Source organism: Spermophilus citellus, assembly GCF_964194105.1.
Source record: "Spermophilus citellus genome assembly, chromosome: 11".
Taxonomy (NCBI): domain Eukaryota; kingdom Metazoa; phylum Chordata; class Mammalia; order Rodentia; family Sciuridae; genus Spermophilus; species Spermophilus citellus.
Window position 1 is genome coordinate 34,958,813 of NC_138192.1, and position 13,375 is coordinate 34,972,187.

Sequence of the window (13,375 nt, forward strand, 5' to 3'; positions counted from 1 at the left end):
GGCTCTGGGTGTGTCTGTGGGGGGTTTCCAGAGGCGACTGGCATGTGGGGTAGCAAGGCCAAGGTGGGGACCTGTGGGGACCTGCCCTGAGTGTGGTGGCACTGTCCAACAGGCTGGGGTCCTGATGGAGCAAGTGGGGGGCCTCCGTTGCCAGCTGGCTTCTTCCTGAGCTTGGTGTGTCTGTCCCTGTCCCCATCGCCCAGGGGCCACCTACTCTGGCTCCTTCATTCTGCCCTAGTTCCACTGGACAGATTCCTAAATAGGAACTGAAGCTGGAATATATATATATATATACACACACACATACATACACTAATATACATATAATTATATCTGATATAATTATATGCAATTATATTATTGCAATAGATATAATCAGCATAATGATATATTAAATATAATAATAATATGAAAATATAATATTTTTGCAGGAAATCATGCTCCAGTACAACCAATAGCCTAAAAGCACATGTTACAAATCTCTGTTTTTTTTTTTTTTCAAATCCTGGAAATGGGAACCAGGGAGACTTAACCACTGAGCTACATCCCTAGTCCTTAAAAAAAATTTTTTTTTTTTAAAGAAAGGGTCTTACTGAATTGCTTCAGGCCTCACTAAATTATTGAGGCTGGCTTTGAACTCGCGATCCTCTGGCCTCAGCCACCCCAGCTGCTGGGATGACAAGTGTGCACCTCTGTGCCCGGCTAGGCTATGATCTCTTGATAGCCACTGTAGGCTACTAGATTTTTTGCAGTGTTTTTGTTTATGTCCCTGTCTGTGTGTCTCCCTGATCTTTGATTCAGCTTCTTGTCCTTTCTGTCATGTGCAGGTTCGATGGGGCTGGCTTCCTCTGGGTGTGGGCTGAGCATCCCTGTGTGAAGAGTGCTCTTTCTCGCTCTCTGCACAGGAGACGGCTGGATTTACCCAAGAGACAGAAAAAGGGCCGCACGTTCCTGGTAACATGAGCACAGCAGCGTGTTCTGCGCTTCTTGAGCATGAGATTGTGGTTCAGGGATGTTCTACTGATGGGGGAGAGTGGGTCTCCCCACAGGAAAATGGGACTGAACTGACTACAGAGAAGGAATAAATGGGCCTGGTCTGCCAGTGAGTTAGCACAGGAGTGGCCCCCCTGAGGGCAGCGGCTATGTGGCACCTTCCAGAGCTGTGAGCCAGAGGGGGCTTCAAAGAGCCTCCCTCAGAGTGGACGTCTGCCTTCTAACATGGAATAAATAGTCCCTTCTCCCATGGCCAGGTTACTCCGCCATTTAAACCAACAACAAAACAACTGCACACACACCAACAATAAATCAGTCAATAAGCCACAGTGGTTTGAGTGTCTGGTGGCTTCTGTTTGCCTCTTAGAGCATCTGAGCTGTGCTGGGCACCTCGTTCCAGGACAGCAACTCGCCCCAGTCAGAGGCCACACCACTGCCCACTCCTTCCTGGAAGGTGAGGGGCTGGGATGCAGAGCGCTTGCCTTTGGATTCCAGATCAGCATGTTGTTTTCCAGACAGCACTGGGTGCCTGTTTCACAGGTGAGTGCGTTACATATACCACAGTCCTGCAGGAAAATCCGCCAGTCTCACAGGCCACCTGGGCCCGGGTCTGCCGGTTTGGAGGGGTAACAAGAAAAGGAGTCGGAGTCTCCAGCCTTCGTCAGTCACCTGGGCTTTGCTTTGGAGACTGGTGTCAGTGTGGAGCGAAGGTGGGTCAATGCTGGATGCCGTACCATGCAAGGCCACCACGACCCTGCCCCTGACAGGTTCACCAGGTATCCAAAGTTAGGATCAGGACTGCAACTTAGGGAAGCCTCTGAAAGACAAAAAACCAACCAACCAACCAAACAACAACAACAACAACAACAACAACAACAACAAACCTGAATTTGCTGTGAAGTCGATGGGATGCGCTGCTATTTTGGAGGGTGAGTCATTGAGGCAACACATTGGAAACCTCAGGACACCAACAGAAAACACAAGCCCTGGGGAATTTGCTTCCTGTGGAGGCAACGTGGAGCTGGGAAGCAGGGACACCTGCTGCCCTGGTGCTCCTGCACATGGCCCACACTGCTGGCCTCGAGGCAGGTCCCTGTGCTCTTGCTTGGACCTCCTGGGCCAGGATCTCTGCAGGAGGCTCCTGGAGACCTAATTGTGAGCAAGTCGGGTGTTTTGTTGAGGTGCTGGTGCTCTGAGAGCCTGCTGTGTGCCCGAGGTCACTGTTGGCACTCTGAGAGCCTGCTGTGTGCCCGAGGTCATCATTGGCACTCTGAGAGCCTGCTGTGTGCCAAGGTCACCGTTGGCGCTCTGCTTGAGTTAGGCACCGAGAATGCACGGCCCCATGAGCTCTGGGTGGCCGTCTTGCCTCACAGCCAGGGAAGCAGAGGCTCTGAGTGGCCGTGGACACTGGCGTGGTCCCCAGTGGGTGAGAGGAGGGACGAGAACCTGAGCAGCCGACTTCGAACTCCCACCAAGCACCAGTGTCCCCTGAGCTTCCCGTCCCTTTATACTTTGAGAACCACTGAAAAGCGAGGTCACTTCTCTAGAGCCATTTGCTCATCGTTATGTGGGCGGCCTACCCAGGCGGCAGGTGTGTAGTGCCCAGTCCCGACGTCACCGTGTCCCCCAGCCAGGCTCTCTTAGGCTGTCCTTTCCAAGGACACTTGGTTTCTGTGACGTTCTCTATGTTCTTTACAGTTATGGACAAACCTCAAACACGGAGCGATGGCGATGACGGAGGAAGACGTGCTGTGTTTCTGTGCAGGTTGCTCCCTGAGACGGCGTCTGTGCTGAGGGACCTCACTGTGGTTACAAGAGACGGACCTTCCTGCCTCTGAAAGTGTCTGGCTTTTCTTTTTTAAATTCTTTCACCTGTTGGCTTGATAAAGAAGAAATGTTCTTTTCTTGGACGTCAAACATGTAAAGGTCACAGGTTTGAGCACAGCCTCTGTCTAACCCAGGAAAACAAAGCCTCCCTCCTCTGTGGTGGGGACCTCCAGCGGGGACCCCGCCCCGGCTAAGGAGTCTGCCACTTTGAGTTCTTCCCTTCAGAGGATGAGCAGAAAGAGTTGTTTTTAAAATGAAAATCTTTTCTTACGGTGACTGATTTATCCTTTTAGATTCGAGAGCAGGATTGATCCACCAAGACCTTTCGGGATCCATTGATGCTGTGAGGCTCAATGTGACCACAGGACCTTTATTAGCTACTTGGCTACAGAGTCCCCATCAAGGCTGTGCTCCGCCACACCCTGAGAGTCCTGTGGAGCTGGCTCCAGCAGCTCAAGGAGGACGGCCAGCACAGCAGTGACCCTCAGTGGTGGGCAGCTGTCTTGGAGCTCACCCCCACCAGCCTCTTCTCACCAGGCACGTGAGGATGTGGGCTGATTAAACCCACAAGATGAGTTTTGCTAGGGGTCACAACACCTGCCTAGACACTGCTCCCAGCATTCCAGGGAGGGAGGTCCAGCCACAGCCCAGCTGGTCTCCCTGCAGAAGGCGGAAACTGAGAACCAGGAGGAGTGAGGGTGGCTGGCAGGAGAGGGAGTTTAGGGAGGGGAGAGTGCCAGGCTGAGGCTCAGGGCACAGGCTGCCCTCCTTATTAACTCCTCTGGCCTGAAGTGTGCACCGTGGAGAAGGCAGTGGTGACATTGTTCAGTAGATAGCAGATGCCCACATTGTGCGGTGCCCTCTGATCACATGGAGCCCAGTCTGGGACAAGGTAAAGTTGACATTTCCATCAGTGCTGGGCAGAGAGAGCTACAGGTCCCACAGCTGAGAGGCAAGTCCCGATGCCCTGTGAAGTCATAGCCACTGTGACACCTAGTGAATGGACCACCCCTGGGCTGGGGACGCTGGCTTCCACGACTGGCAGAGCTGCCCCGTGTCAGAGTGCAGTGGGGGCAGTGGGTGTTGTTCTCAGTGCTGGGTGCTCATTGTCACTGAGGCTGTGATGGGTTGTGCCTTCACTTCTCTCTGTCCTCATCTGGGGCACAGGCCTGCTCTGTTCCACTTCTGGAAGGCTTCCTGTGGGCCGGTGGCACGTCGTGCATCTGCACTCACTGTCCCTCTGGGCTGCATCCTGGCCTCTTGTGCTGGATCTGATCTGGTTCCGGTGGCCTGGAGTGGTGGGTTTCCCACACACAGGTGGCACACGGCTTGGGGGCGCCCCCACCGGGGTCTGTGCAGACACTCTGTGGCACTGGCATTGGCACAATGAGATGACTGAAGGGCACCTTCCTCGCTGGGCCACGGCAACCAGAGAATCACCAAGTGCAGCTGGGAAGTGCCCCACAGAGAGGCAGAGGGGCTGGGGGGCTCTGTGCAGGGCCCTGAGCTGGACGGGCACCCGGGACGGACAGCGGGCGGGCTCTGGAGGAGAAGGGCTGTCCTCCAGGTGGAGGGAGACGGCTGGGCCTGTGGTGCTGGTGGAGGGGACAGGGAGCAAGGTGGGTGGAGGACCAGGCGTGCTGGGTGAAGAGGTGCATGGGCGTCTGGGGGCCCAGTGGGCACGGGTAATGGCTTCAGCAGGGGCAGCTGGGAGCCCGCCTGGCTCCGGGGGAGCAGCAGTCGCCACTGAGGGTTTCAGCAGAGGGGGTGGGATCAGACGTGAACTCTGTGCAGAGCTTTGTCTTCCGTGGGGAGGGACAGCAGAGTCCTTGGGAGCCGAGAGGTCTGGCGTGGCAGAGAGGGAAGCTGGGGCAAGTGTGGAGGGATGGAGACCGAGAGGCTCCGAAGGGAGAGCCCCCTTGGAGCAAAGACGGGTGCCTGTGTTGCTCCTGGCCTGCCTTTCTTCTTTCCTCCCTCCCTCCCTCCCTCCCTCCCTCCCTCCCTCCCTTCCTTCCTTCCTTCCTTCCTTCCTTCCTTCCTTCCTTCCTTCCTTCCTTCCTTCCTTCCTTCCTTTTTAAAAAATGTTTCTGTGGCCTGGGGATTGAGCCTGGTCTGTGCCTGAGCTGCATGTCCACCTTTGTGGGTGGGTGGATCATGACCACTCACAGGAGCAGGATTCGTTGTTACCTGGGCCTATTTGCACATAACATGATTTGATCAATTTCATTCCCCAAACAGCCCTCCCCTTTTTTAAATTCCAAACTACATTTATTTAAAAAAGAAACATAGTTGTATTTAGACTTTGTATTTATTTTTTTAATTGATTTTATTTTTAAAATACATGACAGTGGAATGCATTACAATTCTTATTACACATATAGAGCACAAATTTTTCATATCTCTGTATATAAAGTATATTCAAACCATTTGTGTCTTCAAACATGTACTTTGGATAATTATGTCTATCACATTCCACCATCATTTCTAACCCCCTGCCCCCTCCCTTCCCCTCCCACCCCTCTTCCCTATCTAGAGTTTGTCTAATCCTCCCATGCTCCCCCTCCCTACCCCACTATGAATCAGCCTCCTTATATCAGAGAAAGCATTCAGCATTTGGTTTTTGGGGATGGGCTAACTTCACTTAGCATTATCTTCTCTAACTCCATTCATTTACCTGCAAATGCCATGATTTTATTCTCTTTTATTGCTGAGTAATATTCCATTGTGTATAAATGCCACATTTTTAATCCATTCATCCACTGAAGGACATCTAGGTTGGTTCCACAGTTCCATACTGCTTTCCATATTGGCTGCACCATTTTGCAGTCCCACCAGCAATGTATGAGTGTACCTTCTCCCCACATCCTTGCCAACGATTATTGTTGTTTGTATTCTTAATAGCTGCCATTCTGACCGGAGTAAGATGAAATCTTAGAGTAGTTTTGATTTGCATTTCTCTAATTGCTAAAGATGATGAACATTTTTTCACATATTTGTTAATTGATTGTATATCATCTTCTGAGAAGTGTCTGTTCAGGTCCTTGGCCCATTTATTGATTGGGTTATTTGTTGTTTTGGGTGTTTAGCTTTTTGAGTTCTTTATATACCCTAGAGATTAGTGCTCTATCTTGTGGTAAAGATTTATTCCCAAGATGTAGGCTCTCTATTCACCTCACAGATTGTTTCTTTTGCTGACAAGAAACTTTTTAGTTTGAATCTATCTTATTTATTGTTTCTTGATTTCAATTCTTGCACCATAGGAGTCTTATTAAGGAAGTTGGGGCCTAATACCACATGATGGAGATTAGAGCCTACTTTTTCTTCTATTAAACGCAGGGTCTCTGGTTTAATTATTAGGTCCTTGATCCATTTTGAGTTGAGTTTTGTGCATGATGAGAGACAGGGGTTTAGTTTCATTTTGTTGTATATGGATTTCCGGTTTCCCAGCACCATTTGTTGAAGAGGCTATCTTTTTCTCCAAAGGTTTTTGGTGCCTTTGTCAAATATAAGACAACTTTAATCTGTGGGTTAGTCTCTGTGTCCTTTATTCTGTACCATTGGTCTACCTGTCTGTTTTGGTGCCAATACCATGCTGTTTTTGCTACTATTGTTCTCTTGGATAGGCAGAATTAATATCATCAAAATGGCCACACTACCAAAAGCACGGTACAGATTTAATGCAATTCCAATCAAAACCCCAATGGCATGCCTCATGGAGAGAGACTTTCTATTTCTTGCTTAGTGTGCTTTATCTCATGGTCCTGGTCACAGAGTCAGATGAGGTCACCACACTGTCGCTCTGTTGGCACACCAGTGTGTCCACAAGCTCCCATACTCTGCCTCTGCCTTTATTGGATCTTTTTGGTTATACACAACCTTGGGATTAGTGTTGACATGGTGATAAAGGCGTGAGGTGGGACTTGCTCTCAGGCGTCCCCAGCATCTCCCCTTCCCTCCTTCCCCAGTTCCCGCCCTTCCCTGCCCTCTCTCCTACTGTTCCTCCTGCTTCTGGCTTTCAGGCCTGTCCCAGGTGCTGCTCTGAGGGGACACATGGTGCTATGACAGCGAGACCCACTGTGGCCCATTCCTGTGTGATGGGAAAGCCAGGTCAGATTCCTCCCCCCTTCTCCCTCCCCCTGGATCCCCTTCATCTGGTCCACAGACCTTTCTTCTGTTTGGATGGAACCTCCCTGTCACCCTTCCCCCCCCTCTTTCTTCCCCCTTGTTTTGGACTAACTTCTAGAAATCACAGAAGACATCCAACCTCTGACTTTCTGAGGCTGGCTTAGTTCACTTAGCACGATAGTCTCCCATTCCATCCATTGATCAGAAAATGCCATCATTTGTTCTTATTTATGACTGAGTAATACTCCATCATGTGTATATTCCACATTTTCCTTACCCATTCATCTGTTGAAGGGCACCCAGGTCGGTTCCATAGCTTGGCTCTAGGAATTGTGGTGCTGTGAACATTGCTATATCCTTGTGGTAGGCTGATTTCAGATCTTTTGGATATGTACTGAGGAGTGGGACAGCTGGATCACATGGTGCTTCCACTCCCCAATATAGTTTAGTTTTATTTGCATTTCCCTAAGTGCTAAAGATGTAGAATATTTTTCATATATTTGTTGGCCATTGTATTTCTTCTTTGGAGATGTTTTTATTAGGTTCTTTTTCCTGTTTATTAATTAGGTTTTTTATTTTTTATTTTGGTGTTAAGTGGTTTGAGTTCTTCACATAGTCTGGACGTTAATGCCCCATCTGAGGGGGAGATGGTGAAGATCTTCCATTTAGTAGGCTTTCTCTTCAACCTCATTTCCTTTGTTGAATACAAGCTTTTTAATTTCATGCCATCCACACCTACTGATTTTTGGTTTTATTTCTTGTGCTTTAGGAGCCTTGTTCAACCAATCTTTTAAAAAAATCATTTTGAGACAGGGTCCCACTAAGTGGCCCAGACTGGCCTCACACTTGGGATCTTCTGCCTGAGCCTCCCATTCCGCTGGGGTTTGAGGTGTGTGTCGCTGTACCTGGTGTCGTCAGCATTTCGTTGCTGTGACAAAATAGCTGAGAAAATCATACTGATGGAGGGAAGAGTTTCTTGGCTCCTGGTCGCGGAGGTTTCTGTCCACAGCCGGGAGGCTGCATTGCTTCTGGGCCTATGTTGAGGCAGGACGTCATGGTGGCAGGTGAGGCCGGCGAAGCCGCTCACCTCATCACCGCCTGGAAGCAGTGGGAGAGAAAGGAGTGAAAGGGCCAGGGACATGATATAGTCCCAAGGGCCTGTCCCCAGCAGCCAGTCCTGTCAGCTGGGTCCCCCTACCGTTCCCACCATCTCCTCCTGGTCCCCGTGGCTGCCACGTGGCTGGGCTCCTTCAGTGGTCCCACCCACGATGAGGTCAACCTTCATGATCCCACCCCTCCCCAAGGCCCCCTCTGGACACTGGCAGTGGGGACCAGCCTTCAGCAGCTGGACCCCAGGCACATCCCAGACCCAGCCCCAGAGCTCACAGGTAGTGAGAGCACAGATGGGGAAGGCCACAGGGCTCCAGGCTGTGGGTGGTGGCTTTCCTAGCTGAATTGCAGCAAGAGGACGAGGTTTGGGGGGATGTAAGTTCAGCTGTGCATCGTGTTGAAGTTGGTCTCCCTCCAACATGTCATCAAGGAGGAAGCCAGAAACAGGGGACCAAAGGAATCTCAGAAGGAACAGAGGTTGGATTTTGGAATCCGGAGCTCATGGCATGGCTGCGGGATACCCAGAGCGAACCCAGTGACTAGAAATGAACTTTGCAGCGTTCAGTGACTGGGTGTGGGAGGCTGAGCCAGCCGGGAAGACGGGGAGAGGAGTGGAAAACCAACGGAGCAGTTTCTGGAAACCAAAGGGGGAGGGGGTATTTCAAGAAGGAGAGAATAACAGTCAATGGTGCCAAAGGCTACAGACGGTCAAAACAGATGGGGTCTGAACCAATTCCACTGGATTTAACTCCATGGAGATTCTCCGTAACCTCAGGGAGATTAACTTCAGAAGTTAAAGTAAAATCCAAGTGCAGGGAAACTTTGCACCCAGTTCAAAATTAACCATATTTCAGAGCACTAACTCTGACCTTAAGCCACAAATTCTGGCCTGGCTGATTCCACAGAGATAGGCCACATGCACATTTTTGGAAAGATTTGTAGATTTTTGGACACACAGTGGGATGGGGAAGCAGGTCCAAGTGTGGAGGAAGAAAAGTAACCCCAAGACCTGAATGTGGCTCTCCAGGCCTTCCTTGGCTGACTGTGCTGACCAAGCTCTGCCAGGTCCACTCATGTGTCCAGGGCAGCCTGGCCTCTCTGCAGCTGCAGGCTGGGGTAACTCTCCAGAGCCCCCCAGGGTGGATTCTGTACCTCAGAGGCAAAGGGACGGAGTGATGGGGAGGACAGTGGGGGCAGAAGCCACGTCATGGCATAATTGTGTCCTAGAGTGGAGGCTGTGGGGGAGACTGCACTGTGGGGGAGACTGCACTGTGGAGATCCCGACAGCGGGGCTCGTCCTCCATTCCTCCACCAGGCCCAGCTGCACGGCTGAGCTCCCGATGGTCGTGATCATAAACCTCCAGAGCCTGACGGCCTGCTTCTCGTCCCAGTCTCTGTGCCCCTCACCCAAGGGGAGTGGGGAGGTATCCTGGAGGCTTGGAGACCCTGGCCAAAGCCACAGGTGGCCAGGGGACAATTCCTTTCTCCTCCTCTTATGATCCTCCACGTGTACCTTCCTTTCATGTCTCAGTGTACAATAGAGTTAATGTAGGGACACTATTGTCCAGAAGACTGATCCCATGGGAGAACGGACTGCCATTTGTATAATACATTAGGAGAATTGATTTACGCAACTTGGCACGTCTCTGCTCTTTACACACTAAACAACCAGGGAACGAAATGACCTCACTTCTCCCCCAGAAAGCAGAGCTGGTCAGTTGCAGCCTTTTGTAAAGACTGAAGGGTGTCTGCAGGCCAAGGCACTGCCGCTGGTCCTGGGGTCCTAATTTGAATTTGCGCTTCTTCTCTCTGGGCTCAGTCAAGACTTCCTCCCACCAGACCAGTGCGTCCAGCTGGGACTCAGGCCTTTACCCTGTGGGTCTGATCTCTTAGCCACCTTGCCCTGACAGTGTGCAGTTGCACCGTTTTCTTTACCATGGCCACAGAAGCACATGGAGGGGACCCGGGGCTCTGCAGGCAGCAGGTAGGCGAAGGTGCAGATGCAGAGAGGCGGGAGCAGCTGGTTTTGCACATCTTGTCTCTTAATGCATTTCCAAGTTGCCAGGAGCTCACGTGAAACGCTGTTCTCCACATTTCCACAAGGTTTTACAGGTACCCATGGGCCACTATTCTTCAGACCCTGTTCATCTCCAAGATATTTATCTCCATAGCATTTTTATTTATTTAAAGATAAAATTCAAAAGGTTTATGGCACCAAATGCCACAGAAAACTGGATCAAAATAATACACGAGCAAGTTTTAAGAAAAATTTCCCACACATGGTCATTGGTATTTATTCAGCTCATCACTGTCATAGATTTCTATCAATTTCTCTTCATGGAGTTTCCATAACAATCCCCAGAATTTTTTCCTCCTCTTCTCTGCCTCAAATTTAAGCATATTGTAATCTTACTTTCCAGATTTATGGTTCATCAAATTTTGACATTTAAAAATTAACATTCAGAGGGGATGTTTGATTTAGGCAGAAATTACATTAAAATATCCCCCCCAAGCAGAATTACACAAAACAAAGCAAAACAAAAACGATTCACGTTAACTAAGAGAAGCTAAGGACCTTTTCAATTGAATGGTGGACATGTGCAAGACTGGAGATGCTCCCGGAGAACTCCACGGCGCTGCTTTGGCTCACAGCTTTTGGACTATGCTTCTCTGTCGCCTTTCCAATTAGAAGTTTGAAAAAATGGAAGAAATGATTATGTCTTAAACACAAAGATCAATTCATTGTCAAGTCAGCTTATACAATAGAGAATGTATGATCCCAAAATATCAAAACGGGGAGGGGATTTTACTCGTTGTCCAAGTTGATATTGTTGGTTGACAGATAATCGCAAAGGCGCACCGCCACCGTTCGCTGTGATCATGACGAGATCGGCTCACACAGACACGCAAGCCCTCACCCGTGTGAGGCACCACTCTGTGTGACCTGCTGTCACCATGGCTTGCTGTTTGCTATCTGCAGGTGGGAAACACCAGACCACCCTCAAAATCACTGGGGAAGCTGCACCTGCCCTGTCTAGGACCAACGAGAGGAGCAGACCCACCCGATGTGCAGGCCTTGACAGACACAGCTTCTGGGTGCAGATCAGGGAGGAGTGCCCTGGTCTTGGGGGCAGGGCCTGCCGCCTATGTCTCTGCTCAGCCCATGACAATTTCAAACATCAAAAGCCATTTAAAAACAGTCGAACGGAAGGGTGGCCACGGGTCCATCCTCTGAGAAAGCTTACCTGGCTCATTGTCCTTCCCGCCGCCCAGGACGATGTCCCTGTGCATTCTCAGCCATCACCCAGACCCTGATACTTGTACTTGGAGATTTGGGGTGGATGTCACTGTGAGGGATTTTTCTTGCAGCCCCTGTATTGTAAAATCTTGGCTCTCTGCTGGTTTCGTGTCTAGGGAACTATATTTGTGAAAGGCCGGTCTCAGGAATGTCGCTGAGATGCCTGTGAGTCAGTCCCCTGCCTGGGGGGTTCCGAGAGCAAAGCCAGCCCTCTGGGGGATTTGATTTGCACAGGAAATTCTTGGGCTCCCCCATAGTTTCCTGTTTTTCTTATGAACTCACGATAGGAGTGGGCCGTGGTGGGTTGGAGCTGGGCGTGGGCTCCGGGTGCTTCTTTGATCTGCGTGGGAGAGTGGCCAGCCCGGCATCACAGCCAAGCAGTTCTAAGGAGTCTCTGGGTCCCGCCTGGCGAGCTCGTCCTGGGGGATGTTCCGAGAACGTTCTGACTCCTGCCTGCGATCCTTAGTTCCCGATCAGTTCCCGATCACACACCCTGACCACTGCCATCTGCACGAGCACCTAACGGACACTTGGGTCTGGCCCTCTGCAGTCTCCTCACCTGCCCTCTGTCTTGCTGTCCAGTAGACTCCACTGACCAGCTCCACCCCTAGGAAGGCCGTAGGGACTGCTAGCCTGTCGGATGGCTCGCCAGGGTCTAGACCATGAGCTCCTCTGCAGCCTTGCCGTCGGCTCAGTGGGTCCCAGGCCTGGGAACAGGGAACAGGGTCCCAGCTGGCCGCCCTAAACCTGCCTGGCAGCTCTGCATCCCTGGGCAGCAGACTGGACCGGTTTCCTTGCAACCCAGTTTCCAGTATCAGTTTTCACATTGATTTCAGTGGTGTGACAGTGAGTGACAGACATCCTTGAAACCTAGTAGCAACCCTCATGCTCTCGAGAAGGTAGAACAGGCACCGTAGCAGCTCTGGGCACTAGGGTGGGGACACAGCTGAGCCTCTGCTCCATTCCTGCTGCTGGGAAGCTCACTGCCCAAGCCTGGTGTCCCTTGACATGCTCCCAGGGGACAAGCCAGTCACCAGCCCAGCGGGATTCAGGAGGGGGCAAACTGGAGTCCACCCCTCAGGAGCGGTCTCGATAAGAGGATAGGAGAGCAGGAGGAACGGGAAGTACCCTTTTGGCCGTTTTAGGGAGACACTCTGCAGCAGCTGGGTGGTGGTGGAGTGGTCACCACAGAGCCATGGGGGGCGCTGGGGTGGTCACTGCAGAGCTGTGAGTGGTGGTGGGTGGTTGCAGCAGAGCCCTGGGTGGGGGGGCTGGGGTGGTCGCAGCAGAACTGTGGTTCCCCAAGAGGCTTCTTTCTGTTTGTCTGTCTCATTCTTCTCTCTTTCCATGGCTACACTACTTCTCAGTCTACCTGTGGGACAGGGAAGAAGGAGGATGTGTTGTCCTGTGGCCTTTGATGTTGTGTCTTTAGAAGGGGGACAACAATCCCTCCTGAGTTTTTGATAACTGATGAGATGCTCTGTAAAACAGAGACCCACACACACTCCGCTGGGGTCCCACAGCTCCCCGTGCCGAGAGGTCGCCTGATTCCTTGGCTCCAGGGCCCTCCCTGGGGGGTTCCGCTGTGCTGGGACAGGGTCGGGGGCCTGGGCATGAGCTCTGGGGCTGTCTAGACCAGGCAGCAGTCCTGAAGATCCTGCCAAATTTCTTCCACCAATTTACTTCCCCAAACTTATTTCAAAACTATATCGTCAGCCTCAGAATTTTTATTCCCCCATTAAAAGCGTGTGCTGTCTTAGAATTCCCAGGTGCCCCTTGCAATTAGCATAGCCGACGTCCGTGGTTAATGGAACATCAGACTCACCGTGGGGATGGCAGCCGTGCTCAGCAAAGTGCTTGGTTGGGATCCATTTATGTCTTGTTCTTGTATCATTTTTGGTTGGGGCGGGCCCAGGATAAACCTTGAGGTTGGCGAACGTGCCTGGGTTTTCTGCCTGCCTGCTTTCAATATCCTTCCCTAACATGGTGCCTGGACACACATGTGGGTGTCCAGACCTGAGT